Source organism: Crocuta crocuta, unplaced genomic scaffold (assembly GCF_008692635.1).
Source record: "Crocuta crocuta isolate KB4526 unplaced genomic scaffold, BGI_CrCroc_1.0 scaffold48, whole genome shotgun sequence".
Taxonomy (NCBI): domain Eukaryota; kingdom Metazoa; phylum Chordata; class Mammalia; order Carnivora; family Hyaenidae; genus Crocuta; species Crocuta crocuta.
Genome location: NW_027533089.1, coordinates 13,637,559 through 13,662,814, shown reverse-complemented (window position 1 = coordinate 13,662,814; position 25,256 = coordinate 13,637,559).

Below are 25,256 nucleotides of genomic sequence, written 5' to 3'. Positions count from 1 at the left end.
GAAATGAAATATCTCTTTTATGTACAACATACTTAATAGACCATTGTTTAGGGTGAAGCTACAGACTCTCTTTGTATTCCGGCATGTCGCTCAGTGTTTATACATTAATAGGCTATCTGTGGACTTGATGTTGACAATAACTATGAGCCTTCAGTAAAAACTAAACTGGTCTAGTGGCCCTCTCTTGGTACACTTTCTGCTTCCCTACATTCAAACCATTGTGCAAGCTATTCCTGGTATGTGAATGCCCAAATCTGAGGCTGATGAAATGCCATCCAATTTGATTCCTATCTCCTCTATGTAGTCATTTCCGACAATAACAATAATAATAATAGTTAATCATTATTAGGCACTTACCATGTACCATGGTCTAAGTGCTTACCACACATAATTTATTTTGATCCCCATATGCCTTAAAGCCATATGGGGGTTGGTTTAATAATTATATCCTTTTTATGGGAGTTCTAGGCATCAAGTTCTGATCATTTCCCAAGAGCCATTTTGGAAAATTTCCAACGATGTGTGGCTCTATAGATAGAACAGGAATTGTCCCCATCCCTCGACCACTTTGACACAGCTCTAGTTATAGGTGTTTTGTGTCAGATTGCAACATAAAAGGTTACACAGAATGTCTGAACTAAGGTTTGTCTGTTGAGGTACATGGTAGGTCGTCAAAATCAAGTAAACAAGAGCTTACTGGGGCCCATGGAACTTGAAAATCATCATCACCTAATTACACCCTAAGCTGTCCAGTCTGGATCAGATGCTATATATATAAAGTCTGTTACATCAAAAGAAAGATGCAGGAATCCATTCACTGAAACTGATATTGTGCCTTTAAAAAGTATTTGATTTCAGCATTTAAAATACTGTGCTCCACTGGTTTAATTTTTATAAATGTTCCCTCTCTTATAGATCTTCTCAATAGCCACATCAGAGGAAAGTAAAGCAAGAATAAGCTCCTCATTCAGGCACTCAGTACACTCCTGCTTGATTGGAATGGATATTGTACATAATATGTCCCTACAGATGTTTCCTCCAGTGGGGCACATTGAATTTCATTTAAATGCCAAGGCACAAAATCTAAAACAATGTGACTTTAACAAAAAATCTGATGAGGAATTTGATGAGAAAATGGCAAGAATTCCTGTGGCATTTGGGTAACAATTTCAAGCCTTCATTTTAATAGAATAAACAGGATCATATTTCATTCAAATCTGGCAATGAGATGAGCTTTGGGTATTACATTGATATAAACCAATAAAGAATTTGCAAATTTGAAGCACTAATTAACAGACACAATATTAAATGAAAAAAGTTTGCTCCAGGGGCAAATATATTTTGAAGACTTTAAACTTTTATTAAAAGACATTTTTTGAGTCACTTCTTTTGCAGTTTACTCTTTTGCTGGTTTTTACAAAATAAGGGAATATTGTGGTATTTTCAAACTGACACCTTTAACACAGTATCTGATACCCTTTTTACCTTTCTGAGGCAATACATCAATGTCATAGTGTTTTGAAATGTACAGAAAAATAAGCCAAAACATGAGTTCAAATATCACAGAATAATCAGAGCAGGCTTCATTTAAGATATTTCATCAGTGGTTAGAGTCCAACAAACTATAGTTGGGTTGGTGTTCAAGTTGACCACAATAGATATATCCTATAGTATTTATCAGAGCCATTCACTCCTAGGATATAGAAATTAGACCAACTAACCTCAGGGGTAACAGTGGATACTCAGAAAGGTAGTCATAATGGCAGAAGGATATAGCTCCACCATCTTGGACTGGAAAAGACTTGAGATTTTTTTCATATAATCAGATAACTCACTTAAGTCCATCCACTACTACTATGTCAAGGGCATCTATCCAACACAATGTGAATGTCTGTGTGACTTCTTGTCCCCCAGATGTCTTAAGGATGCTAATTTAAACCCTATTTCATCTAGATAAAAGTGTGAAGGAAGGTAGAAGGATAGGTATGAGGAAATGCAGTAGAGTAAGGTCTTGAAAGCAGAAAATACTTCATAAACAAATGACCTATTAATTTCTAACTCTGTGCAAAAATTATTTCATAATGATTCTAAAGGAAGAACTCTCTGAAGCCTGATCATAAATGCACATAAATGCAAGACATTGTTTACCTAATTGCAATGTTGCATAGTGTTATTTTCCTGAGATTACAATATCTAAGACATGTTTCTAAAGACTCATACTTCAGAAAATGAGAATGTCAGCCAAATATTAAAGAATCAAATATATAAAACTGACGTTTGCATAAGCTATTGTGGGCTGGCTCTGTGTGTATGTGTGTGTATGTACATGCACACGTATGGAATTGCATACCTTTGTTTGCATGTGTGTATTTGTAGTAAACAAGGAGTTATTTTATCCTAAGCCTGTACCCAGCACAAGTGAGATGGTGTTAATACTACCTGATCCAACAATTTTTCAGTCTGTGCCCCACTTACAGGTTTTCACAGAGAATTAATTTGCTTGCATTATGACTAAATACCACATTCTCTAAGATGAAAGGAAAGGGGGATTAAGTATAGTATAAGGAGAGTTATACACTTTAACCTCATATAAGAGAAGTATTACTGCATCAATATACAAATGGGGAAAGTAAGACCCAGAAAGATTAAGTAACCAGACTATGATCACACAACTAACAAATAAGAGAGTCAGAATTTTAGACCATGGAAATTTGGCTCTAGAACCCAGGCCTTTCCTCACTATACCAGAACATCATAAAAATTATTTAGAAAGTGAAAGATTTAACCAAATTAGTTAAACCATCAAGTAACTAATTTAAATTACTTTTAATTCATCTATCACTCAAAAAATTCATATCTGACCTAGTGCCAAGAATGTCTGTTTCATGAAAAAACATGAACCAGATTCTGTTAAAAAAAAAAAAAAAACAAAACATTAGGAACAAATGAGAGCTCAACACTCCGCCCCTTTTGTGTGTCATGTTATCAGTTAGAACCTTATTCCTAGCTCCATTTTACCTCACTCCTTTTACTATTTTTCCAATTAGTTATGTTTTTTTCCTTTTTCTTTTTTTTAAATTTTAATGTTTTATTTATTTCTGAGAGAGAGAGAGACAGTGTGAGAAGGGAAGGGTCAGAGAGAGAGGGAGACACAGAATCTGAGGCAGGCTCCAGGCTCTGAGCTGTCAGCACAGATCCCAACGCGGGGCTCGAAATCACAGACCGTGAGATCAAGACCCAAGCCAAAGTCAGACGCTTATCTGACTGAGCCACCCAGGCGCCCCCAATTAGTCATGTTTTACATACTCTTGTCAGTGAAGCAGTGCTTTCTGGAGGAAAGCATACTGTAAATGAACACATTTTCTTCTAGTGCATTACTTCTAGTTGTTTGGGTGGAAAACTGGGTCAATCAACGGTTTGAGAACCATTTTCCTTCCCCCTAGTTTCTGAGCTAAGGTATATTTCACTGACATGTCTACTCTGTCCTTAACACAAATAAGTGATCCTGTATTGTAAGATCTATTAACTTTATATCATAGTATATAAGTATTGCTCGCTTTGAAATTTAAAAAAAAATAGTGTTTATTTATTATTGAGAGACAGAGAGAGACAGAGCATGAGCAGAGAGAGGGAAAGACACAGAATATGAAGCAGGCTCCAGGCTCTGAGATTGACACGGGGCTCAAACTCACAAATCGCAAGATCATAACCTGAGCTGAAGTCAGACACTTAACTGACTGAACCACCCAGGCACCCCTGTTCATTTTATATCATAGATTTAAGTGATAGGATATCAAGAATAAGTGTAAACATTGGGGCACTTGGGTGGCTCAGTTGGTTGAGTGTCTGACTTCAGCTCAGGTCATGATCTCACAGTTCTGTGAGATTGATTGGGTCATAAGGCTGGGGCCTTCATGATAGTATTAGTGTCCTTATAAGAAAAGATATCAGAGAGCTTGCTTGCTCATTCTCTCTCTGCATGTATGCACTTAGGAAAAGCCACATGAAAACATAACAAGAAGGTAGCCGTCTCCAACCAAAAAGAGAGCCCTCAACAAACCCACCCATGCTAGCACCACGATCTAGAAGTCTAGCTGCCAGAACTGTAAGAAAATCTATTTCTGTTATTTAAGTCACTCAGTCTAGGGGATTTTGTTGTAGAAATCCAAATAGACCAAGATATGTATTTTTAAAGGCCAGAGTTGAATTCTATCAGTTCCTGAATGTCTTTTCCAATTATGTATTCCAGAATTGGGGGAGTAAACCACAAGATGGGTTTGTGTCTTAGTCTATTCAAGATCCTACAGCAAAAATACCATAAACTGGGTGGCTTATAAGTAACTACTGTGCATATACCACAGTTCTAAAGGCTGGAAGGTCCAAGATCAAGGTGCCAGAAGATTCGATGTCTGCTGGGAGCCCACTTTCTTGTTCACAGATGGCACTTCTTGCTATGTCCTCACATGGTGGAAGAGCTTGGGAGCTCTGTGGGGACCTTTTTTTTTTAATAGGCACTAATCCCATTTACAAATGCTATACTCTCATGAACTAAACACCCCCCCACCCCAAAGGCCTCACCTCCTAATACCATCACATTGGGCATTATGTTTCAACATATGAATTTGGGGTAGGGGGGGCTCACAAACATTCAATCCATAACAGTTTGGGAATCCACAGAACCCACTGTGAGATGGACCTGGGCTAAAATTCCATTCATCACTTGACCTCCTTATGCCTCAATTCTGACTGGGAGACCGCAGTGACATTTTTCATCTCCTGGAATTAATGTCACTTCAGAGTCAGTGTCCAACAGTCTCCTAAAATTGTGACTATTTTCTTTTTTTTTTTTCTTTCAATGCACACTAATACTGATAAAAGGCCATGGTATCCTTTAGTGAGGCTGGGAAAAAGATTAACAATATAAATTTTGGCAGTGTAACAGGGCCCTTCATCGAGGAGACATAGCCTCCCCTTCATTCATGAATTCTGGATTTATCAACTGGATCTAGTCTGAAAGTTGACTGAGGGGTCATGACTCTCTGTTTTGATTATTACAATTAGACTGCTATTCACTTGACCTAGAACTCTGTCATGTAACAGATTAAGTAAGAATTTAGTAGCCTGCCCATCTATTTCACTGCTAGGGACACCATGATTGACTAGCTAATACCGTAGGTCTATACAAGTCAAGACTATTCTGAATACTGCATTGACTCTGTTGGCCATTATAGTAACCACATCCATATTGTCTTTGGCAATTAAGGGCCCCTGCCATCTCGGGATTCAGTTATCCCCATTGCATTTAGTCATCCAATTTAACAGCAGCAATTCCCACTGTAATTTCTACAAAGGAGAATGAAGAGTCCTTCAGGATGCTGGGGCTCCCTTCACGAGTTTATTCCTCAGAGTGGTGGTGAAAGTTGTGCCCTCTGGACTCTTCTAGGGTAAATGAATGGGTCTTCCATGATAAATCTACTCTGCCATGCCAGAGTTGGGTGGGTCAGTGTGTATGAGTGTGTGGCCCAGAGTAGAGGAGACAAAGGATAGTGTTTAAAAATTAAAACAAAACAGAACTCTCCAGTAGAGTTTTCCATTACAAAGTGCATTATCCGTTGCAGTACTAATTCTAGCAAACTGCAATCTTTGAAGCAAGTAAGTGGCTTTTTCTTTTAGTTAAATGCAGTCTTTCCAAAGTTGGGACACCTCAGTACCCTTCACAAAGATAGTGTGAATTTTCCCTATCTTCCAAAGATAGTGACATAGCTTTTTTTTTTTTCTATTCCAAGCAAGAGGTAAGTGCCTACAAATATAAATGAGCCACAGCTTGCAGATGAAGGGCCTGATTGTCTTTTGAGACACTGGCATGAATCAAAGCCAAAGGGGAGGAAAGTATTACCAGTCCCGCATTGATACTATCAACAAAACTTGAAGAAAATTGAATTCTGTATTTAAAATGTCATTAACTGTGAAAATAATTTAACTGGCATGCTAAAGAACAAAAAACAAATTAAATTTTTTTACCCCAATATCCATTCTAATAGTTTAGCTTCACTAGTATACATAGCAAAACAGAACTGTTTCTTTTTTCTTAATTAAACTTGCATACCTTCAAATTAAAAAATCATCTGGGAAAATGATTTGCATATTACATAGTTTAAGTGCTAAGGCTGCAGTGGGTTTGCCTCCTAGGCTGGTGCATTTGAGATACAAACTTTTAACATTTATTTTAGTGAACACTGTTTATATCTGCATTCTGATCATGTATAAGGCTATTTTTCTTAGAAAATTTTGGAAACATTTGGTTTTACATAATAAAAAAAAGCAAACCAACCATTTATTTTCTGTTCCTTCATCTATGGGTGCTCTTCAAGTTCATGAATATGGGTATCAATGAGTCATTTTATACCATTTAAGGACAGATATGGAAAGTTTGAATTTTAAATATCAAACATTGTTTTTTTAATTCCAATTGATATCTATGATCACATATCCCATCTTAGTTTAATGATGTATTTATGTTTCTGTCTGCCCCGCTACACTGTGAAGTTTTGAAGACAGATTCTGTCTTATTTTTTCACATCTGGTGACTAGTGCCATCTCTGGAATGAATCTCTACTGGTGGGATATTTTCTCTGTATGAAGATTTTTCTTTAGTTCTTACAATTGAATGGAATGCAGTATTTCAGTGCAGTAGGATTCAGATGAGAAAAACACACAACACAATCTAGCTAGTAGGCCGGCTTCTCCCTTGTCTGCAACCTCTATTAGCATTAAGAAAATAATACTTTGTAGTAACTGTATCCTAGAAAAATCACCATTTCCATTTGGTGTAGAGCCCAATGCAGAAGTCTAGGAGCAGTAATTCTGGCAATCCTGCTACTGCCTCTAAGACCCAAGATGTCAACCCAATCCCCATCTGCTTACTTTTTTTAAACCCCTGGAACATAGAATTTAGTTATCATGCACTCCAGTTTATGACACACAGGTTATCATCTGTCCGTGCCAAAACAAACAAACAAAAAAAAAAACAACCACACTCATTTTATTGCACCTGCTATAATGTATTAGATATATATTTCCTTAGACATACAAGTTTCCTTGAAAAGTAGTGTTGCTCAGTTTGTTTAAACTTAAAACATAATTTTCTTACATATGTAATATTTAACTACTAAATGTACTAATAATTATATGCTATTTCCTATGTGTTCACTAAACATTATGTTTTTGGTTTCTGTTCATTTTGCGTGTCATCGAGTGAATATAATTCATTAGTTCTGACTGCTGTATTCCATAATATGCATATACCACAATTTACTTATCCACTTTTTTAATACCTCTTAATCCTTGCTACCACAAATAATTCTGCAATGGACATACATTTCTATTTGTGGACCTCATCTATATTCTTTATCTCTTTGAGTAGTATCAGATTTCCCTCCAGGATGGCTGTACTAGTTTATACTCTGATCAGCAATTTTTTATAAGTTCTCATTTCTCCATATCCCCTTCCAATATTTGATATTATGCATTTTTTAAATCTTTGCCAATATAATGAGTATAAAAAATGTTTACCCATATATAAAATGGTTTGTCTTATTTTCTAGTTAGTAGTTGCTGCTCTAAAGAGATGCTACTGGGTTTTGTTACAATGAGAGCTGGCATTCTTGTCTTGCTCTCTCAAAAGGAAAACACCTAATATCTCCAAGGAGCATGACACTTGCTGTATTTTTCAGTGGACAGACTTTTTTTAAATTTAAGGAACACTTATTATTTTTCAAAGAAGTTTCTGCAATAAATATTGAGAACTTAATGTACAATACTCACTGTTTTAGGACCTGCAGATACAATAGTGAACAAAACAGACAAAATCCCTGTACTCAAAAGGTCTTGTGGTAGGAAAACCACAAAATAAACAAGATATGTAAGGTAGATGGAGAGCATGTACTAGACCAAGATGCTGAACTAGCACAACTTCTGGATCCCTCCCCTAAGACCAATCTCACTAAAAATATCAAAATATTGAGAATACTTTGAGAAAATATTTGGGGCATTGCTGTTGGAGATGTAAGAAAGTGGATGGATTTACAATATATTTTGGAAAATCTAGCCAGTGACTGTCTGTGTACAATGAGTTTCTAAAAGAGGAAATGGCAACCATTTTGATGATGGTGACCAACTTCTTAAAAATCAATAACATCTTGTGAAAGTAGGACAATAGCCATACCACACACATGACATCTTTAACCCTACTTCAACCACAAAGTAAATATCCAAATTGTATTAAAATTGGTATGAAACTATAAGTAGAATTAATCATAAATCTCTCAGTAATATGTTTCACGTTTGTGAGGAGATATTTTTAAGTGCTTTTTGCATTACTGCCAGGTGTTCATAACTATTCCAAAAATTCCTAGACTGCATTATTTTTTTAATAGGAAAAAACTAGGTTTCATTTTTGTCAAATAGGATAATCCAACTACCAATCTCAGGTGAGGATTCCCAACACTTGAAGGATGGCAAAGAGCATAACAATGCCAACCACCAGAAATAAGAGCCCACAGACTCTGGCCCACTGCATCTTCTATGGGTTCAGAGTTTCTGGGAAAGAACTCAACACACAAGACACTATCCGGAAAAAATGCTTTACTCACCAAAAGAAGAAAAGACACAGCAAGATTGGTGTCTGCACTGTGAAGCCAATGTCTTGGCCGAAGGATCTCTCCCAATAGTGCATGCATGGGCTATGTACCCATGGACTTCAGAAGAGTAGAGGAGGGTAGCATTGGCCAGGTGCCACATGACAGACACACTTAAGCAATACAAGAAATTCACTGCACACCCAGGACAGGAAAAGATTTCTCTTAATAAGAAAGAGGAATTAGGCCAAGCAAGAGCTTGGTAACTAGCTTCTACTCCAGGGAACGGTCCAGGCCCAGGGCACTGACTGGGCAATCCCCGGGTGTGTGACAGGTCACATGATGACTGTTTCCCCAACAATTTTTATAGGCAGTCACAATTTAGTCTAACTTTTCCATTCTTATGTCCTTTTTTACATGTGCAAGAGAAGGGCTACTGATAGGAAATCACAAATACTATTAACAAAAAGCTATCTGAGTGTTGTATGACAAATTCAGATTTTCTAATCTTTCCTTTTTCTCCAACACATGTCATGTTAATTAAGAAAAATTGCTGATATTGGAAATAGTAAAAATCAAATTATATTGATTAACAGTGTTTCAAAACAAGTGTATGACAGAGAGTCATGTAAAGGTAGGAAAAGAACAAAAATTTCATTGAAAACAAAAGTATCTGCAAAAAAAAAATGTTTTTCAATGTTTCAAAAGCCACAGGTAGGTTATAGACCTGGTAGAAATCAGCTCAAGTAATTTCAATCTCTGGAGATGAAATTGATTAAATCTACACTACTCTAGTGCTTACCATATTTGAATCAGAACAGCCTTGTTAGATATCTGCTGAGAACCTCCTCTCAAACCTCTTCTTGTTCTGCTAAGCTTATTGTCATTGGTCCCCAGAGGACTGTTCATTTTTGTGAGTTTACATATATCAATTATACCTTATTTAAGGCTCTATCTATTTAAGACCATCAACAAAACTTGTATCAAATTGCAGATTGGCAAAAAATCTAATACGCTACCAGTGAGAGCATCCATGGAAATAGATTGAAAAAGTCAAAAGGAATTTAATTCAGGCTTCTTTTATGCACTCTAGTTGTGGAGTGGAAAGATATCTATAACTGGGGCACCTGGGTGGCTCAGTTGGGTAAGCATCCAACTCTTGGTTTCTGCTCAGGTCATGATCTAGCAGTTCATGGGTTCAAGCCCTATGTTGGGCTCTGTGCTGACAGCGTGGAGCCTGCTTGGGATACTCTGTCTCTCTCTCTGCCCCTCCTCTCTCTCAAAACAAAAGAGAGAGAGAGAGAGAGAGAAAGCTGCCTATTCCTGAGAAAGAAGAAGTGGTCTACTTACCAAGTGTATAGAGTTCACTTACTATGGTTTCTAAAAACATACTGAGACAAAAAGGACTCAGACACCTAAAAGGCAAAGTACACTGCTCCTAAAATGTAAAAGCCATGCTCTGAGAATCTGTAACCCAGTTTTGGACTATAATCTAGTGTTTGTAATCTTTTGGGATAATGTTTTGGTAAACCATGCTACTATGACATTTGAGTTTTCAGTTATACTATTGCCCACATTTGTGGCTATGTATGTTCTCTCACTTCAAAGTGCACACTTGTTTAGGACAGGGAATCTGGTATCATGGAAATAAGATGGGTTCCAAAATTGGAAGACTTGAGGTAGAGCATCATACATGCTGCGTTCTGTGTACTAACATTCAAGCAAGTCACTGAGGCTTGGTTTTGTTCTCTGTAAATAAAGACAGATGTATAGCTACTTCCCAAGGGTTTAAAATGAGAATCTGTCTAGGAAATGTGTAAATGATAAGAACTTGGAGGTTTCCTCCTCATAAGACACCTTTCAGGGGCAGAGGACACTCAAACTGTGAAGCCAGCCTAGTTTTCCCTATGACCCACAGCATGTTTAGTGACCACAAGCTGTCCCTCTGGTGTCCAAGAGCCTATTATTTACCCAGGTTAACCTCAACCCCTCTCCTATCCTCACTTATTACTTCTCAGAGATCTTATTTCCATAAAACTCAAAAGGCCAGTTAGCCAACTGGGTAAACTAAACTTCGCAAATAACGAAGAGAGAAGTAGTGGATCCAATAACACCCCCACTTGCTGCCATTATCTCACTATTTCCCATTTTGTATACATCAGTTAATTTCTCACAAACCCTGGGCCCCACTCAGAACAATATGAAAAGGCTACTTTAAAACATTTTAAAAGTGTATTTAGTTGTATTTAATAGTGTTGTGACCTTGCAAGTTTCTGTAATTGTTATAAAAGCCCTAGGTTCCACATGGACAAATTTGGGGTTCCACCAGTAGTGTACCGACCACCAGTTAAGAGCCACAGATCTAACAAATGATTCCCAAGAAACACTTGAGCTAAAGGAGGACATACTCTTCAGATGTATTTTCTTCAGGCAAGTCTTCATAGGTTTTGTGCCAGAGGTTTTTCAAAAGCTCACAAATACAAATAAAACTCTATTATATGGTATTCTTCTCTTCTTGAACTCAAGAGTGCTCCATGTTGGAGCACCTGGGTAGCTCAGTCATTTAAGCATCTGACTTTGGCTCAGGCCATGATCTCGTGGTTCATGGATTCAAGCCCTGCATTGGGCTCTGTGCTGACAGCTAGCTCAGAGCCTGGAGTCTGCTTAGGATTCTATGTCTCCCTCTCTCTTTTCCTCTCCTTCTCTTATTCTCTCTCTCTCTCTCAAAAATAAGTAAACATTTAAAAGCTTTTTTTAAAAAAAAGTGCTCCATGTCAAATCAGCAAACCATAATTAGGAGTAAAGAATATGGAGTCAACCAGTGAAAATGTGAACATCTATTACTCATTAGTTATGTGACCATAGACAGGTTGCTTAGCATCTCTAGGCTGTAAAGGGGAAAATACAAGCAACCAGTTCTAGCCCAACTAGAAACCCACTGAGGCCTTTAGAAAGAGCTACTCCTTCCTCAAAGTACAATGTGTGCGTGTGTGTGTGTGTGTGTGTGTGTGTATAAAGTGCTGCTGACCTGTGTTAGCATTGGCTTCTCCAACTTTAGCAAGACCTTCAAATGACACTGTCACAAGATGAGGCCCCAACACCTACAAACAAAGCAGATGCTGCCATGGACACCCAAAGGGACCAAGTCCAAATTCATCCAGGACAGCAGAGCCTCATACCTTAAGGATTTCTTCATTTTCCATTTAAGAAAATCAGAATATTTAAACAAAAGAACATTTAAACAAAAAACGAAACAAGAAAACATATATATGTATTTATATTTATACATCTACATGTATATATATAAATGTACGTCAACCACCAATGTGAATGACATTTCCTATACCTTATGTGGTGTATCAACTGCAAAGCCATGTGTAGTGCTAACCCCTTCTTCATAAGTAAATCAGATTTTATTTTGCCATGTAAAGCATTTAGAACAATTTTAATAAATTTCTATTATTATTACTGTTTAGTAATGCCCAGCCTATGCATCTATGATACAAAAAGCCTGTAACATTAATACTGCCTTTCCCAGACAGTAACACAACGTCATTATAATTAGCTCTACTGTACACTAAACACCTTGCACTTTCTAAAGAAAAGCAAAAGTAGAAGCATTAAAACCATTTTCCAAATACTTTTCAATATTTTGGAGTCTGGTAAAATTTCTAGTCTGTCCAAAATGTTTGCATTGCCAACATATACTTATGGATGCCACTCTAGCCTGCCTTTTCTCTGTCTTCTCATATTTCTTATATTAACAGAAAACAAGACTATAGTTATAACAAAGTATGCTTGTAGTTCAAATCTGGACACAGATTCCCAGGAAAAGCAAGCACAAAAGAAATGAAAAGGAGAAACAAATATATTGAAATTACATTGGGTTCCCCTGTTATATTGAAATAAAAATGTCTTTGGAAAGTTAAAATTTTCTTTTTTGTTCCCTTTGGTTTTGTTTTGTTAATTTTATTTGTTTTTTAGGGTAGAGAAGGGTTGTTGAGGATTTGGAACAGGGGACAAGTACCTTTCATGTTTTTAACCAAATTGGGTTTACAGATTGACATTAATTGGGTTTATGGTATGTTAAAGAAATTGTTGGGTTAGCCTTTGAGCTCCAATCTCATGGCCATACCTGAATCTAGAAGCAACTTCATTCACATTAAATGCAGGGGGAAAGAACATGTTTATAAACGAAAAAAGAAATAGTTTATAATTAAGCGGAGCTGAATGCTCAAACAGACAATATGCAAGGAATAAAAATGAAAAACATTTCGGTCCTTCTTTTGCTTTCTTGGTCTAACACATCTCTCCTTGATGAGCTAGTCTGACCACAGCTGGGCTTTACATTTCTGTAATTAGCACAGCAGAAGCCCAAGCAAGGGCACGGCTTTACTTCTTCTATTGTTTGCACGTCGGGGGGCAGGATTCTAAATGTCACACGCTTCTTCCTATTGCAAAGTGGCCTACTAGCTCCTTAAAACCAGTTTGAAAACCTTTCAAGAATCATTGAATCGGGCCCCATATCCCACATTAGACAGAGATTCCAGCAGCAGGGACCTCCAAAGGGCTTGTCAGTTTTCTCGGGAAAAAAAATAAGAATAAAAATAAATGAGATTTTAGGCTGCCTTGTGGAAAGCTCGGGTGTAAATTTAGAGGTACTGGCCCTGCCTCTGGGTTTCATTTTCATGTCATTCCACAGAGGAGGGATGCTTTCCTTTAAGTCAGCACAGAAACCTGGAGGAAAAGCCAAATCGTGACTTCTGTTTGTAAGCTTTAGAATTCTGAGACGTTCACTTTCATACCTACTTACTGACAGCTAGGTCTCCCAAATCAGTAAATAACTGAAGAAGAAAAAGTTTGGATTCTTGTTCTCCTGACAGTTATATAGTATGTAGGCCCTGTAAAACACTAGGCACTGATTTTATATCACTAGAAAACTGCCAGCTATCCAGACACCTAAAAGTTTTATATAGTCCTAATTACTGCAGCGTAGAGTGGTAGGGAACTAAATCAACTGTTCCATTTTTTTCCCCTTGTGAGTTGCCAACCCCTGGAAATAAAGCTGAGGATTAACTTAAATGGGAAAGAAACCCTGCGTTGCTTAGGTTATTTGAAAAGTCCATGCAACTTGGACACATGCTCTCATGCTCTTTTTCTATTTCTCTAAGGTTAGATGAAACTCCATAATGAAAAACAGAAAAGTAATCATTATTCAGGGAGCCACGCAGGCCAGCCTTGTCTAAGGCCCGTTACCAAGTAAACACGGTATAAAATTCCACTGAGCAAACTGGGCACACCACCACAAAACCAAGGGGCAAGGTCACTGATTCCTAATATGAAGGGCAGCCATTGGGGTGATGGGTGAAGAAAGACAGAGTAGGATAATTTCTCACCCCTGGTGGGTCATGTGCCCACCCCAAATTTGAGAACTACTACATCACTCAAAATTTCCTAAACTCTACTTTTCTTCTGCCAGAATTTGGTGCCAGCACCACCATGACAGTTTTGATGGAAAGGTGAAACCTATTTAGAAGAGAGGAATCATTTCACCGATGAGTGATAATTTCTTTTTCACATATCAATAATCTCATCAGGCAGTCAAATGCTTACTTGGGGGTAGCTTTTAATTCTTAGAGAATGAAATGAGACAGACGGCTTAGGGAGAAAAAAAGGTCATGCAAAAAAGAGAGTAGCACATTGTACTTACTTGGGTCTGCTCCACCTTTACCCGTAGTCTCTAGTGATAATGCTCGCCATTTCCAGGATCTTCCATAATTTCTCTTCAGACTAACACACTGTATGGCCTGCAGTAGAAAAGATGTTGTGGAGAGTCACAACACAATTCATGTATTTGGATCCATTCCATTTCCCTCCCCTTACATATCTGTTTTTATGTGTGTATATGTATGAGTGTGTGCATTCATGCATATATATCTGCCTGTACAAGCACTAATTCTCAACAATACAGCTCAGCACAGTCAGAGTTTTCTGTGATGGTTATAACAAATGTTACACATCTGTACTGCCCAATATGGTAGCCACTAGCCACCTGTGACTTGTGTGACTGAGAAATTAAAAAATTTAATATATTTAAAGTTAAATAGCCACATGTGACTAAATAATGGCTACTGTTTTGGACAGAGCAGATATAGACATTCAATGTCTTTATTAGATATGACACATTTGGCAGAAATATATAAATGTTCTAGTCACCCACAGATCAATCCCAAATACATAGAACAGTAGATTCTATGTGGTATATGTAATATGTATATTCAAGCATATGAATGGATGAGTCATAACCAGCTCATTTGTTAGGAATAAGCTATCTAGTCATTAAGGAATTCAAGATACCAGCAACTTTCATGGTTGTTCTAAGGATTTCCATTCGAGGTAGCTGAAATGGGAGAAAGCATAGAGGAGGCTATGTCAGAGGCTTTGATAGATCAGGCCTTCAAATAGACTACTTCCACTTATGTTTCATCCACTAGAACTCAGTCACATGTGCTTCTATCAGCAAAGGTAAAAAATATAGCTTTGTATTCAGAAAGAAGGGAAACAAATTTTGATAACCAACCAACAGTGTATGCCACTACAAGTGATCTTATCTTTATATATTTCTTTATTTTCGAAGTTTTCTATAAATGTCATACGCTTCTCTAAAACCAGAGAAAACAAAAGTCTTATTTTTGAAGGGAATATCAAGTATTTCTATAAGAAGATACAGTAACTAATATTTAAGTTTGAAATACACTTCTTGAGTCCTTGAAGGGGGTTAATAGGGAAACAAGCTTTATTTATAGAAGATACAGTAAATTAGAGCTAAAACAGACATTTATTATTAGTCATTTGGGACATAAGAGGGTGTATATATATGTATATATGTATATGCACATATATGCATGTAATATATATGTGTGCACACATATATGTATATGTATATGCACATATTACCAGACTTGTAAATAAAATATTTTCCCTCTCTCATCCCAAGGTGAAAATTGGTGAGCCAATTTTGTCCCCCTGGTAGCAGTATCACAGTAAGATAAGGAATCTGAGTCCAGAAAGTTAAGCTACTTCTCCAAGGTCACAAAGCTAATAAGCTGACCAAACAGAAATGAATCTCAGGTGTCCTGACCACCAATCCAGTGCTATTTCACTATACTATAGTGAATCCTCATATTAGTGAATACACAACTCAGGATCCCATTTGTCCAAAATGTAAATGGGAGAGGAAAACAATGAACAATGTCTTATAAGATATGATATAGTAGCAGGTTGGGGTGTTTTTGTTTACTTGCTTTTTGACTTGATTATATTTCTTTTAGGGTTTTTCCCCCTGTGTAGTAAATAACACAAGAGGAGGTATACCCAGAGTTTCAATAACCATCACTTGTAAATCTGCCAGGAAGAGGAAATGGAAATCAAGTCAAAGAAAACCTATACCCAGTCAGCCTGCTAATGACCAAATGACTTCTACAGGTCACAGTGTGTTTCCTCCTCTTTGCATCCCTCAATGACAAATAGTATGTATCAAGAAGGACAGTTTATACCTTCCCACGTGCAGATCTAAGACTTGTTAAAAACGAAAAGTGTCTCCGGGTTGCCAGTACCAAAGGGATCAAGGATGGCTGACTTTTCTAAGGAAATAGCATGGCCTTTGTTTCCAACCAAGCATCCGCTAATGGAAAAAAATTCAAAACAGCGCATCTCACAGGCACCTATATGAAACATGCTCTATGTTCAGAGCTAAAAACAAGGGATAGATGTCTGTCACCTTAGAAATGGCTTTCAAAACCTATGAAAGTAATTTTTAGAGCTACTTTGAAATATTTTATTCAGGAAAGATAATGGTACTGCTATATACATTAGAAAATTTGACAAGAACAAAGTTGATGATCCTGATGTTGCATCAGGTTGAAAGTGATGACATTTTTATCAGGCTTTATTAGAGAATATTGAAACTGTATTTGAGAGTGAGAAGAAACTGCAAATTTTCAGAATTATTTTAAAGTCTTCTAAAGTACCTCCAGAAGTAAGCATAATCCAACTTTTCCTTTTAGTGACTGCTTAATCTTATATGGTAAGAAAAGTTATATTCTTTCCTTTTAGTAGAACAGGTAAAATTGTTACTTAGAACATCAAAGCCATTAAATTTGTTTTTCAAAAGAACCATCTCTTAGATTCTGTAACACTGTCATTCTAGACACTTTCCTACTACCATTGTAATGAAAGAAAAAATCTGGCTAAAATTGCACTATCTGACCTTTGCATTAATAGTCTTGCCTCTTGCCTGTCAAGCTAATAAAGAGTTCAGGGAATCATAAGGACTCATCTGGAAATGATAGAATTTCTGCCTTTGTCTTTCTTCCCTGGACACTAATGGCTTTTTGTCAGTCTTCTTCACTCAGTGTACGACACATGAAGCCTTTCCATTTTAGTTGTCCATTAACTTCAAGCATTATGACAAGAACAAGGCAACCCCCTAAAGAAACTAAACTCAAACACTCATATTAAATTTCTCCAATTCCTCAGCTTATAAGGTGCTGTTTTCAATTGTCAATAATGTTCATAAGAGTAAGCGATATCCATTGCTAATTAAAACAAGCTGTTTAAACAAACACAAAAGGTCACCACGCCTGCAGATCAACATATTCATGTTATGGTTTGGTCTCCTGGTCATTACCACGTGATGATTCGTTTCTATCTTGTAGGCACCTATTTTTCTAAGTAACAAATGTAGGAAAGAAGCACAGAGAAAGAAACAGTCCACAATAGGTGTCAGGAGGCCCGGGGTGCCAATGATGCAGTGGGTATTGTTTCCTGGAGATTGGTAATATGCAGCACTATCACGGCAAATGAAAGTAAAGAAATTTTCATTTACTCTTCCTGAGTTCATAGAGATCAAAGGCATAAACTACAGGGAAAATGCAGTTTTTATTAGGAAAAGTGACACCTTTAGTTTTCTGTAAGATTTTTAAACAACCTTTTATCTATATGGATGTGCTATTAAGACACATATAAAATGTAATACCTTGTCTGACATGCTGAACAATGGCTTATTTTAAAAGTTTTCTTTTCATGCAACTAAGACCCCTATAAAATATTTTGAAACTATTTGCTCAGTCTTTGCTTGAGCTCTGACATTTGAAACTGACTTTTGTTTTAAACTTGTATTCCCTAACAGTATATTAATTACATAGAGAATATAATCTCTGAGTTAATATCAAACCAATTGAGTAAGCTGGTATAAGGAGTCAGATAGACTTTTTAAGCTTCTTAATATTAAGTTGTGTAATTCAGTTATTATAATCAATTCCAAATTATCCACAGAAGTAGAAGGGAGGAATAATTTAAATTAACAAAACCCAGAGATAATTCCCAAACCTCACTTTAGCCAATAGCATCAACATTGTCCTCCAAAGCTTTTAGCCAAAATATTTATGCACAATTGTGTTACTAATTTACAGATTTTTAATTCATCCTATTTAATTCTTTCTGGCCTAAATTATAGCAGATGTATAAATGAATCTTGAAGGAAGAAAGAGTAGAAAATAATCTTTGTCACTCATCTATTACATTCCTGTCTGAGTGATAAAACCTTTAGGTACATCATCTCATTTCATTCTGTAAGGCTAGTAATATTACCCACAAATTGAAAATACAGCTACTAAATCTCAAAGAGTTTACTTAAGTTATTCAAAGTCATCTACCTAGCAAGGAGTGGAATCCATGTAAACACTCCAATTACATAATCAAGTCCAGCAGCCCTAGAAGTTGACTCAACTCAATATGATCCCTTTACTTTAGCTAACCAGAAGACATACTGAGTTTGAAACTTTTAAATGGTGTTTATTTGCAGGACATAATAGAGTTGCCTTCTTCCATGCTAACCCTGTGATTATACACATCGTGACTTTGCTTCCAACTTCACAGCATTGTAGTTCTTTGGCACATGGAACCGCTTCATTAGTTACCATACAGTGAAAACAATACAGCTGGATAGTAATGTTGACTTTGCCATTCAATGCAAAAAGAAAAAAGAAAAGAAATTCAGATGTTTTTATCCGAAGAGCTATAACGTTTAGACATTTGAAAATTGTGGTTCTTATATTCTGAAAGTCTGCAGAACTTGTAGCCATCAGTTAAACTCCTCTTAACCATATTCTCGTTTCATTGCCTGCAAAATTAAAAAGCAGGTACTGCTGGTACATACGGCACTGTGAAAAACAAGCAACCTCAAAAGCAGAATCTACAGGATAGTGCATTAAAAGTTAAATCTGATTCTTTTCCTGCACATCTAAGTAGTCTCTACTTAAAAAGCTACTTTTATCAATTATAATCTAAGCCAAGATGAGTGCTTTGCCAAAACTTCAGAACCCATTTATAAATCGCCAAGCACAATTCAAAACATTTTGCATGAGTAAAAACATGAGAAACTATGAATTAAATGTTTTTATACAATAGGGGAAAGACTAAACTTCATAGATATTCAAAATAATATAAAAATAGAATGTTTAATGTAAAAACAAATAAATCAGAACACTGGGTCAAATGTCCTTTAATAACCTTAGCTCCTAAAGTATATTGGAAATGACATTTCCATCTTTTTCTTTAATTTTCTCAAACATAAAAGGACAAAAAAGAACCCAGAGATACTTTTGATGACAAGAAAACAAAAGTTCACTCAACTTACTACCTTCACGAAGACTCTCCATTGTCCTTCCTTTTTTTTGCTTCCTCCTCACTTTCCTGGGCATTAACATATTCACCAGAACCTTAAAGAGACCAATATTCAAACCCATCAATTCTTGCTGTATTTTAGCTACTCTGATAAAAGGTCTGGTGGAGAAGAGGGTTTACACCACAAAGCGAGGTACACCACTGATGACCTGCAAGACTGAATTTTCTACAGGCAGTTGAGAGCTAACTATAAAATGTGGTTCCTCTAATACAATTAGGGAAGTACTAGCTCCAGTATAACATAGAGGACATTTCATGAAATGCACAGTTGTTCATTACACCTTTAAAAATTAAGATTTCATTGCACAATTACCTCTGAACATCAATCTTTATAACATACCAGAAAGAACATAGGGCTTAAAAGAAGGGGCTTGGATTCAAATCTGAGCTCTCATACTTGTTAGTTATATAACCTTAGAATAGTCGTTTAATGTTTCCAAAACTTACTCTTTTCACACAAAGTTAAAATAACAGAACATTAATTTGTTGCAAGAACCCAATGAAATAAGACACCTTAAGCATCTAGCACAGAATCTGGCACCTAAAAGTCAAGGAGAATTCTGATAATGTAGTTATTCCAATCAAGTGATATAAGTCAGTGAAAATGATCCAAATTATCTCATCTTATCGATCCTCAGTTCCCATAAAAATGATTTTTTTTTAAATCCACCATATGTAATTGCAGAGTACAGCATACCAAAGGAAAAGAAGAGGAAGTGGGTAGGCTACAGTGAACTCTTACATTTCTTCCAGAAGTGCATGTGCACACATTCATGGATTCATGGTCAAGGCGGGATAAGAATAGGGTAAGAATATTTAATTCGATTTTAAATGAAAACTCAGATAGCCACTTGATTTTGCACAAGAGCTTCAATGGCAAGATTTACAAACTTGGTGGTCATTAACCAATTTAATGGTATATAATAGGTACATGTGTAATTCTGTCATAGATTAGATAACTCCAGGCCATTTTTTAAAATGTAACATAATTGTATATATATAGGAAATGTGATAATAGTGAGTGACTTGTGATTTGCAGGATGCATTGAAAAATACAAGGTCAACTAAATATTGAATATAGATTATTTAAATAGTGTTAAGAACAAGTTCAAATATAAGAGTGGAAATTTAGCGTCTTATAGTCGGGGGGTACAGTGAAGAAAAATAGAAGAAAAGATTTTATGATTAGATGTTTACTTCCAGACAATAAAAATGCATAAATATGTTTTGCAATTCCATTTTATTTCTGCAGCAAGATATAATATGGGACTTTAATAATACACTGCATTTGAGATCAACAAAAACGTTCAACTGATAACTATACACTAGACATTAACAGATACAATTAATATGAATGTCACAGCACAAGTATTTTAAATATGATCATGTATCATATATACTCACAAAGATCACTCTCAGAATGACTCTTGGGTCACATGAGTGGCTCAATTGGTTAAGCATCTGCCTTCAGGTCAGGTCAAAATGTTATGGTTTGTAGGTATGAGCTGTGCATCAGGCTCTGTGCTGACAGCTCAGAGCCTGGAGCCTGCTTCAGATTCTGTGTCTTCCTCTCTCTCTGTCCATCCCCCACCCTCAAAAATAAATAAACATTAAAAAAAAACAAACACATGACTCTCAATGATCTTTGCAACAGAATCTCCTCACTCTACTTCCAGGGTAAGTAGGTAGGAAGTCCAAAGGCCTTTTTTATTTTTAATTTTTGAAGTTTACTTATTTATTTTGAGAGAGAGAGACAGGATGCAAGCTGGGAAAAGCAGAGAGAGAGGGAGGGAGAGAATTCCAAGCAGGCTCCATGCTGTCAGCACAGAGCCCAACACAAGGTTCAGTCACATAACCATGAGATCATGACCTGAGCCAAAATCAAGAGTCAGATGTTTAACCAACCGAGCCACCCAGGTGACCCTAAAGGCCTTTTTTAATTGAATTGCCTCTATTCCTTTTAGATTAAGCTGGCAGTGGTTCTATTAGTACAATTCTCTTAAAACTTCTGTGGGTCTTCTACAAATCTTATTAAGGTTCACTCTGCTAGACAAAAGCCACACCCACAGATCTTGTTTTCAATATGTCCTTGTTTACTGCAGATTTTCTATAATTCTGCTGCAGAAAACCACCCTAAATATTCTTTGAATCTCTGTTGTTCAGTGGAAAGGTTTTGTAAAGAATGATTTTCAAATATATACAGGGAATTTTTTTCTGTAGATGCACTACTTAAAATTTTTCTGAGTTTTCTCACAGAAGATTTTATAGTCACACACATTGGCTTCACCATGTTTTCCTGACAGTGCCTGAATTTGATGTTTTCCCAGAAGCCTTTTCTTATTTTTAGCATTGTTTGCTCTCTGGAGAGCTTGGGCATGAGAAACAATTTTATTTTTTGAACTCAGTTCCTTTGTATTTAACTGAACTTATTTGAACTTATCTTGTTCCTCTTGCATTTTACTCTAAACAAAAGAAAAGACCAGGTAGCAAAGTCAACACTTGGCCTGGAAATATCCTTACGTAGATCATCCAGTTTATTAAGTAAGTTTTCCACTTTCAGTGTTGCCACAAGTGACAGTGCTGAAACTTCCATAAAGATATAACAATGATCCCCTTTTCTTCAGCTTACAATAGCATGTTTCTCACTTTCTTTCCAAAATAGCCTCCTGAAGGGCTCCACTAATAGTCTCTTCAAGCCCCTCCCACTTCCCCATACCACCCAGTCCCAAAGCAACTTCCATATTTTGGGGAGTTTTGTTTTAGCAACACCCCACTTCTGGTCCTAGAATCTGTATTGGTTATTATGGTCTGTGACAGATTTTCCCAAATATACAATGACTTACCACCATAATAATTATTTATTACCTCCTATGATTTCTGTGAATCATGAATTCAGAAAGGTCTCAGCTGGGAAGTTATCATTTTGGGGTCTCTCATGTGATTTCAATCCGATGTCTGCTAGAGATTCAGTCAACAGGAAGCCATTTTTTATTGAAAAGGAAGGAGAATTCAGGGGATGAAACAAAGAGCCCAGAGGCCAAAGGCAATCATTTCCAGGCTCTAGAACTGAACCTTAATCCAGGGACTGGCAACGTGTGCCTGGCTGGGCTTTAGAATCCTATGGAGCTGTGATTTGTGTACCTCTCATTTTTTCCAGTCTGAAACGGGAGAGTTGATAGGGTTTGTCCTTGTCTGGAACACCAATGTATTTCGTTGGATGGAGAGTCTCATATAACATATTGCTTTAGTTCAAAGGCCTTCAAATAAAAAAACATACTCAAGGAGTGTTAGTTAAGTAGCCTTTACATCTGGACCCAACTTAGATGACAAGATCCGGGTCTTAGAGCTTCAGCTGATGCTGTAACAGCTGAGACTTTTTGGAGCCTTGAGAGGAAAAGGTATATTTTGCATTTGAGACAGATGTGAATTATTAGGGAGGGGACTGCGATTGCTGGCCTCCAAGAGCCTTATCTCCTCATGTTCATTCCTTCTGTATTACTCTCCCACATTGAATTAAGGCTGGCCTATATGATCAATAGAATATGACAGGAGTGATGGTATTTGACGTCCAAGTTTGGTCATAAAAGGTATTTCAGTTTTTGTCTTACCTTCGGGATCTCTCATGCTAGAGGAATTCAGTTGCCATCTCATGAGGACATGCCAGCAGCCCTGTGGAGAGCCCCCATATTCCAAAAACTAACACTCATGACCAATTGTCAGCAGTGGTGAGGGAGCCACCTGGAAAGTGGATCCCCTACCTCCAGTCAAGCCTTCAGATGACTGCACCTCTGACTAAGGCCAGACTGCAAATGCATAAAAGATCCCAAAAGATGCCCAGATGAGGCCTTTCCAAAGGTTGAACACACAGAAAACAGGAGAGGTAACAAATTATCGTTGTTATTTGAGCCACTAAGTTTTGAAATAATTTGTTACACGGCCATAGTAGCTTGTACAGAATACCAGATGAATTAAATGTTGAAAACAAATAATTATTCAAAGGTAAAAATACAGTAAAGAAAACATAAATTATGTTTTGAAGCAGAGAATGTACATTGAGAAAGAATAGAAAATGTGACAGGAGTAAAGATATTTTGACCCAAGAAAAGAAATTTTATTCGTGTTTTACAGTGCTTTTTATTTCAGTAGTAAGATCTAATGTGGGACATCAGTATATGTGGGACACTATATATAAGATCACCCAAAAAGCACATGTGATAATTACATGCTAGACTAAGCAGGTGTACTTAACCTGGAATTTCATAGTATAAGCACTATAGATATGTTAATGCCATACATATTAACAAAGTGCACAGAATAGGTTTTAAAAAAAAACTGTAAGCGTCTAAAACTTCATACTTCACAAAGACCATGTTGTGTACTTTCAGAATGCAAGCAAAGTTAATCTTTTTCTTTTATCATTTTGAAAAGAATTTAAGATATTGTCAAAATTTCTTTTAAATGGATTTCTTTTAAATAAACATGGCATCAAAAGCTTGTTTATTCTGATTTGCCTGCAATACGCAATATGTATTAACCTATCCAACTTTACATATAAACTAATTGTAATTATTACAATCCATATAATTTAGCAGGTTTTTTTTTTTTTTAAATTACACCCAAGCAACACCTTTCCATATGGCCAATTAGTAGAGTCGTAAAATGCAGCAAATATATGATGCCGTATTGAACATCTGTGTTGGTTATCCTATGGGAATTTTTAAAAAAGGACCAAGCAGCATATTGATGTTAATTCTACGTTACCGGGACTTTAAATAAAAAACTAAAATAAATAGCATCCATTAAACTGATCATACTGTTGTAACTCAAATTGTGTTTATTATGCTAATGGAACATGAAATTAAGAAAAAGACCTTTATGCCAGTGGAATTAATTAATGAGCTTTATGAAGGCATTGGGATGTAATTTATTTCTAGATAAGTAAGTCTAATTTGCAGTTCCATGGGTCTCTGCAATGCTGATTGTAATAGTTATTCCTGCAGATGTGCTGCTCACAGCATGTCTTTCCATTAGAACTGAACACCTCATTATATAAACTGTACCTAATTAAACATAATACAGTGGTGACTTGTTAAACTGGCCTTTTTAAGTCAGCAGCTGCCTAAGCTAATAATACTGTACACAAGATTTATATCATCTTCCCTATAACACTGATATTAAAATATACTGCCCAAGGGATTGATAACTAATTTACCAGTATGTAACAGGTACCTTTCTGATTCTGTGATAAGAGATTAAAGACCAGCAGCCCATAAAAATAAAATGAATTCTAGTCCATTTGGAACTCAAGAGTACTTGGGAAACTTTATTAAAACTACATACCTTTTCTAAAAATCAGTGAAATAGTCATGAAAAGAAAGTGAACACTAAAAGTAAAAAATATAAATAAATTAATGTGAAAGATTGAGAGGTCCTTCAGGTCTATTTCAAGCGCATACAAAATTTTTTCAGAGTCAACATGCTGCAGTTACAATCATCACTTACAGTCACATCTAGATATGAAATATGGCACTTGCCACTAGAGATAAGGAAAATACTTAGAATGCCAGACCTTGTTCTGCTTAAATTGGGTTTTGAACTGATATCCTTAAGAGAAACTATAATCATCTTCCTTTTCTTTTTTTAACTGTTAGCCAGGAAGGTGAAAATAATAGTTGTGAAGCTTGAACTCCATAATACAAAGTATAGCATACACAGAAATATCTCTGCAAATTCTTATGCTTCTCCAACTCCACATTCACCTGGTTATACCATTCGTCCTTCAAAACTCAGCACAGGCCTGAAACACTCTGAAAAGCTATTCTTGACTCACCCAATCTCTTTTAGGCATTTCTTGTTATATTTCCTAAATATCAG